This window comes from Cyprinodon tularosa, unplaced genomic scaffold (assembly GCF_016077235.1).
Source record: "Cyprinodon tularosa strain WSP-4 unplaced genomic scaffold, ASM1607723v1 ctg871, whole genome shotgun sequence".
Classification (NCBI taxonomy): domain Eukaryota; kingdom Metazoa; phylum Chordata; class Actinopteri; order Cyprinodontiformes; family Cyprinodontidae; genus Cyprinodon; species Cyprinodon tularosa.
In genome coordinates, this window is record NW_024039642.1 from 485427 (window position 1) to 493035 (window position 7609).

General features: G+C 42.7%; 1 long non-coding RNA gene across 1 annotated transcript; it reads right to left on the bottom strand.

The window, feature by feature from the left end:
* Window positions 1–4098: 4098 nt before the first annotated feature.
* On the bottom strand, window positions 4099–4716 carry LOC119775445. Its single transcript, XR_005279652.1, has 3 exons — window positions 4595–4716; window positions 4334–4431; window positions 4099–4249 (listed from the first exon to the last, which is right to left on the bottom strand). It is a non-coding gene; the product is annotated as an uncharacterized LOC119775445 (long non-coding RNA).
* Window positions 4717–7609: the final 2893 nt, after the last annotated feature.

The following is a 7609-nucleotide window of genomic DNA, read 5'->3' on the forward strand; positions in this document are numbered from 1 at the left end:
TATCTGTTTCACTGTTGGTGAATGAGAAACAAACGTCCTCTCGAGTCCTTGTATGTCTGGTGAATCTGAAGAATTGGCATTAAAACTGACTTTGAAATGTTATAGGCCTACTGCATATTGAGAAAATTTAGATTGGTATTGCGCAACAATCGGGAGATGGAGACCCCCCCAAATATTGACAGGTATTTCGCACACTAGTCAAAACACTTGTTTCTTTTGCCCTCTCGTTCGTTTATTTTTTTTTACTTAGTAACTAAACCAAACATTGAAAATGTATCGGAGTAAAAGTATGCAATTAAGTTTGTAAATGAAGTGAAGTAAAAGTGAAAGGGCCGGATTTATCAAGATCCAATTTTGCGTGCAGTAATTTGAGCTCGAAAACTGGAATTTTGCGCGAGGGGCTGAACCATGGTTTGCGGGTGATTTAATAAGAGTGATTGCGTAACTGGTGGCAGGTGCAAAACTGTTGGAGACGCCCTATTTAAATGAGGGTTTTGCGCGTTTTGTGGTTTGCGGCAAAGTAGTTTGTAGTTTGGCAACCTTTATTCGCTAAGGTGGTATGTGGCTGAATTTCTACTTCACTGCAGTAAAAAAAAAACAAAAAAAACAGGTGTTTTGTATTGGCCTGTAGAAAAATGCACGTACCAAATGGCTCACAAGAAGTGACTGTGGATGAGATTACTGCGCGTACGCATCCCCGCAGCATTGGAAAAACGAGATTGGGAGATCCCAGATGCAAAAAAGTGCAACGTTGCAAGGAGTTTAGTGATATCTGGTATTGCGTGGGTCCTCCTTGTGGCTGGCTCCAAATCCATTCGGAGTTCCCCCAACAGCTCCAAAATGGCAATGCTGGATAAACGATATGTTTTGTTGATCGTTTCCTCGTTCATTCCAAAAATATTCACACGGAGTGAAAAAATGCGTTCTCTGCGTCTCCTTGCTTCATTTCAATGTCTCCTTCTTGCGACAATAACCGCTGCCATGTGTGCGCAATTACGCATACAGACCATTTGCACCTTCTTTTGAAACGTGTTAAATATAGAGTCAGATACCGTTAGCAAAATTGCTTTCAGGTTTGATAAATCACTTTGCGAGTGCTAAATTAATATATTTACATGTTCTCCTCCCACAAGACGCACTTTTGCGTGTAAACGCCCCATATTGCATATTTATTGCAGAAAAAGTACGAAATGGATAAGAGGCGCTATTTAGCACGTTTTAAAGACCAAATCCTTTTAGCACGCTGTTGATAGATCAGTTTGTACATTTTTTAGCATGCGCAGTGAAATAGCTCACGTTTTTATACACGCAAACCTTTGATAGATCCGGCCCAAAGTTCTCAAAAAAATGTATACTGTTGGAAAATATAAAGTACTCCAAAACATACTTAAGTATAGTAGTGAAGTATTTTTACTTTGTTACTAAACAACACTGCTAAACACTACTGAAAATAAGCACAAGTAAATAAATGTAAAAGCAAAAAAAAAGGGGAAAAGGGGTTTTAAGAGTCCATTCAATGAGCAAAGTTTTAAGGCTAATTTTAAGGCTTAATGCATTCAAATGGCAGCAGATAAATATAAACATCCCTGACACAGAGATCTTAAATGCATTCAAAAATGTGAAAAATGAATAATAACAGCTCAGGAATGCATCAAAATCAATGAGGTAGCTTGCAGCTAGCGATGCTAGCCAGTCCAACCATAGAGGCCTAAAGCCGGGAATACACTGTGCGATATTTTCAATCGTTTTACGCAGCTACAGCTCACACTGTGCGTCGAAACCGCAGGATTTGAAGCTTCACCGCTCACCATGTTTGTTCACCATGTTTGTGCGACCCAACGCTCTGATGCGATCTACCTGCTCACATTCTACGTCTAAAAACCACACGTCGGACTCAGCTCCGAGAAATGGCGCTAGCCGAACTCGTGAGTCTGGAAGAAGAACTTCCTCGTTTGCACGGCTGTGAGGTTCCGGTAAATCGGCTCTTGCTCTGCTTCAACAGCAGAATTTACCCACCAACGCCTTACGACGGCCGACTGAATATCAAACATGTTTGATTTTCTCCTGACCTTACGATTCCTGATGGGGAGGGGGTCATGAGAGACTGATCGCCCCTCATTACGCCCTGTATACTACACGACGCAGGACGCACGATGAGGCCAAAACTCAGACGATCTCAAACATTTTCGTATGACTAGAGAATTGATGCGACATGGATAAGCAGGAAGCGAGGTAGGAGGGCAAAATAGGTTTAGTGCCCCCCCAGCACGGGAGGGAGAATTACGTCCAGGAGCAAATGGATAAAAATAGACCACGAATCAATACTCTTGCGGACGTGTCGATGCATCGGATCGTCGGCTGTTGGATCGACGCATCGATATAAAACGATTATTACTTACACCCCTAGTTCACAGTGGAAAAGTCAACAGGAGTTCAAAGGTCAATAAAGAGGCTTGAAAAGCCAGTTAGCCCTGATGAAGGAGACAATCCATCCATGTTCCTGGGATGCGGGAGCCGAAGCAGTCGGAGAGAACCCACATCAGGGCAGCAATGCTGCACCTGCAAGCTTTTAAAGGAATTGGTGCCTCCGTGCAATGCCAGGAACACAGAATGCCACAGCTTTCTATGTTCCTGCATTACATGGAGGCACCTATTAATATTTTTAGTTTGGGGAGTTTTTAAGACACGGAATTTAGAAAAATTTGAGGAAACTGAGATAAAATATGATAAAGGTAAGGCGGAAAATATTTTATTTATTAAAAAAGTAAGAAAAGCAGGAATTCTACAGCTTTAAAAAAATCAATCAATCATTAGAACGATTCTACATTTTTAGGTTTGGACATTGGCTGATCTGTTTTGGATTTGGTTTCTTCAGAATGGACTCCATCTCCGGATGGAAATCTTGGATTCTAACTAAACACGATAAAGCAGGTAAGAAAAGTAAAAAAAATCAGGAATACAAAAAATTGAACAGACAGGCAATACTCGGAGATTGTCCCAGTTAAAGCATGCAAACCTGCTACCATTTGATTAGTAATAATCTGCAGCCTTTCTCTGGCGGCAGTCACGTTATTTCTCAGCCTTTCTCTGGCGGCAGTCGCGTTATTTCTCCGCCTTTCTCTGGCCGTGTTGAAGAAAGCTGGGATTCTGGTTCTGAATGTGTCAAAAGAAGAACCAACGGCCTCGTTTGCATCAAGCAACATGTTGTGGATTCTGCCGTCGGCTCGGTTGAGGAAAGCTAGGATTCTGGTTCTGAGTGTGTTAAAAAGAGCCGTGATGCTTTTTCTGATTTGGTCCAACATCAGTGACATTCTACACCAGGTTCCCCCTAAAGCGTTCCCAGCAGATCCTAAAAACCTCCTCAGCCATGTCCAGGTTTGTTCAGTAAGGTGGACCCTCTGAGGTTCTGCTCTCGTTGGATTTTTCAACATTTGCTGGTCATCAGCGTCGATCTGAGGCGGGACCTGACAAAGAGCAAAACACAGGAGAGGAGAAAGAGACTTGAACACTGGCTGACTTGCAGGTTCTGTTTGGATCCTGGGTGATCCGTGGTGTTCTTCAGGGATAATCTCCTTATTCTGACGGGTTGTTTCATGGGAAGTCTGAGCAGCGACGGCAGCTTGAAGGTGTTTCTGTGTCTCTGCATTGGAAGCCCTGCTGGTCGGATCTAAAAATGAGCCTGCAGACGTCTGAGGAGGCTTCATGTCTCTGAGGTTCTTCATCATCAGCTCTGTTTTAGCTGCAGGTAAATCCACCTGGAAAGCGGTGATGTGGTTTCTCCTTCAGGGTTTCTGCCAGGGTTCTGCAGAGACACTTGGATGTAGATAGAACGGACCGCAGCGCTGGAGGTCACGGTGCTTTGGGTGGAATTATACAAATTCAGCCCCAGTGAAAGACAGCGTAGAAAGGAAACCATGATGGATGATCTGTTGCTTAATCTAAACACCAAAATCCTTTCTGGAACAGAGAATATTATTCTTCAGCCTTTCCTGACTCTGCCCACTGAGGGAATGGAGCGAATTGGCGGGTCTACTATTCAAACACACTTCCACTGACGTCACATTCGAATCGTGACGTCACTGGAACGCCCCCAATCCTGGAATGCGAATTAGGCATAATATTTATTATTTCAATCATCCAGTCACAATAACTCTCCATCACTTCTCACTGCTGTTCTGGGTGTTAATAACGTTCTGAGGAGCTTCAGCAGCAGCACCGTGGTCTCAGATATCACATTTATAGTCCCACCCTGCAGATATATTAGAAGCTTAAATATCAGCCAAACATATTTCCACAGTAACAGATAAATTCCTTTAGATAAACCAAACATTACCTGTAGAATACCCTCCGAAAGATTGTAGACTGGACTGATGGTTTTCAGTATTTATTTCCAGGCTCCATGAAAGTAACTTTTTGAAACCAACGTGAGAACTGACAGACAGAAAATGCATTTAATTACAATGCTGTTCTTCATCTCTGTATGCGACACAGCACAGCTTTACCAAACATGTAAGAAAAACTTAGCATAGCCTTAGCTTTCTAAACAAATCTCTGAGGTAAATACAGCCGGAATTTTCTGCACATTACTACTAACCTTGTGCCTCCTCGGGAGGTTACTCTTTATCTTGCATACTGTTACTTATCTCCCTTTTGTTTTCCTTAAACTTCTCACTTTTACCGGTAGCTTGTTCTGTTTTTCCCTCCGTTTTTCCACAGTGTAATACTGACAGGAAGTAGTTAGCGGTTCTTCAAAATAAAGCTCATTATAACCAAAAACTCAAAACCGAGCAATTTGCATATCAGAACACATGAAATACATTTCTTATTGTAAAAACAAATCATGAACTGTATTTTATACACTTAAATCATGAAAATAAATGCATTGAAAAATAGCTCAACTATATGGTAAAGGAATATTTTAATATTTTTAATAACCAAACAGGTGGTTTGCTACATTACCGCCACATATCTGACTCAATAACCATTAAAACAACTATTTTCATTCATCTCAGATGGAACTTTTTACACACTTGGATTCTATTAAACGGAACTTCCAATATTCACCACTGTTCGGCGCCATGATAAGCCATTTGCTTGCTGGACTCGCAATTATTAAAGTAGTTATTTATCTATGATTTCACTGAAGACTCCCAGATGACTTGCACAGACATAATTTTCTCTTTACCCCAAATAACACAAAATTTACCCCTGAAAAGAGCATGAATTCTGCACCTATAATCTTTATTTTAGTATATATTAATGTACCTAATTAACCATAGTGTTTCTGTTGTAAAGTAATTGTTAATATATGAAAAACGTAAATGTCTAATAAGAACATTCCCCTTGAGAGTATTACTGCTGCCACCGTTTGTATTAGAGACCAGGGCAATGGCCACCCCTGGCCCCCCATCTAGCTCCGCCCCTGCCAGGATCCAGTTGGTCTCCAAAAGCTCTAAATCCCATCTCTAAACCCATAAAGTTAGAGATCTAGCGCCCCTAGTGGTTAAAAGATACACTGCGTTGCGTTAAGATGCTAAAACACACATTTTAATAAAAGTATCTTTTACTAACTCCTCTTTTCTTCAATCCAAAATGTTGCGTGTTTTTTTTTTTAATCAGGTTAAAAAAAACACAATAAATAAATGAAGCATTTAAATTATAACATATAAATCCTGTTGCTATGGCGCCTGAGACATTCCTGATGTTCCTCACACGCTGACCTTCAGATGCAGCAGCGAACATCACAAGACCATGACAGGAAACCTGGGGGAGACCACGCCCACATCTGGAAGGGTTGGAAAAATGTTGCTCATCACAGCTGGAGAAGAATAAATGAAAAGTCCTCTACGGCCTTCTGAGCTTAGATGAACCAAAGGAAAAGATTCTCTCTCTGCTGAAGCCTTAAAGCCTGTTTATCCTCAGAAACCAGGCCGTCTGCATGCGTGGTCGGAGTTAACGCAGACATGCCCCCCCACTGTGGTGCTGTAGGTCACTGTAGGTGAGCGCAGACAGGAGGCCTCTGATTGGTCAAATCTACATCCGCTCTAATCTATGCCTATTTCCTGTTTGGTTCCTAATGGCAGAAACTCTGGCTGCAGCGCCGTCCACGACGCCCGGCGCGCCTCGGACGCTATCCCAGACACCGTGCAGGACGCTAGCTCAGAGCGACGGTCTGTTGGTCTGCACCTGAAGCCAAACCTGCAGCACCACGGCCGGTCTTTGGGGAACAGTCGTCCTGCGTTGGATGAGGGGTTGTAGACGGCGAATAAGCTCGTCAAACACACAGACACCATCAATCCTAGCTAGTTCCTGATTGGCTCTCTGGCGTTGATGCTTTGACCATGCTTCAAAATTGGGCATAAATCAAAAATGTCTGCATCATACCTGCGACATGCTAACTGCGACACGCTGCTGCGGGACGATAACCAGCCCTTTACATCCATCAGAAGCATTTCAGATCATCTTCATCACAGCTCTTCATCCAGTTTACTTCATCTCATCATCCAGTCAGTTCGGTTCAAAGTTCATCAGAAACATGATGTCATTTTCTTCACAGGTGCTTCATTTCGCCCCTCATCCACACCAGCAGCTTTTTAATAGTTTCGCACATGATATTATTGGAAACAGAATCCCTTTAATCCTCAGTAACTGCATGCACGCCAGTTTTATAAAGACTGAACCCTTTAAGAAGGAGGTCTGCCGCCGGCCGGATTGACCCGCAGTATGGTTTAACCGTCCCTCTGAGTCGCAGCGGCAGGCTTTGGGGTCAGAGCTTCAGGTGGTCGACCTCCTTCCACCCGCCCACAGAGAAAGACCAAAGCAGAGCAAGCTGCAGGTGATCATAACGAGCCGCCGCCACAGGTCTCTTTTTAACGCCAAATCCCAACCGTGCTGGGAGTGCCTGGATTAATCAACAGATGGAGATGCTAAACTGGAATCTTCAGACCCAGAAATCCAGTTGAAGGCTCCGATATAATCTATAAAACTGTTGGAAATGTTCACCTGAAGCTTTAAAGTAGAACCACGATGACTGGCTTCTTCTTCTCCATCTTCCAGTGAGACGGTCTCAGTCGGACCAACAGGAAGCAAAGGGAGATGCTTCTTCTGCTCCTCAAACAATCTACTGAGAGGTTACTGTGATGCTGAAGAGTAAACATGGGAGTGAATGTGTTGGCTCTGTATTCTCCTGTATTATTCTTTATTAGAGCTTAACTTTGGTCCTTTTATCAGGCCGGTTGTTTTAACGAAGTTTGTAGACTTCTTCAGACGCCAGAGGATTTGTATGATTATGGTTTGCTGTTCGGTCGAACCAATAAACAGAGGGAATGAATCCTCAGCTCTGTCTCCGTTTTCTGACTCCATCATCATCGCAGCGTCTCCTTCAGAGGAACTGATGTCCTTCCAGGGGATGAAGTCAGGATAAAACTATTCATGCGTTTGTTCTTTAAAGTGTTCAAACGCCTTTAAAGGAAAAGTTCGGAAAATACTTCAAATTATTACAAACTGTTCAACAAATGATCAGTGTTTTTAATTAGGAGTAATTTTCATTTGAATGTGCTTTACTGGAGGCATCCATGTTTGTCAAAGAACACTACTGGTATGCAGTTTG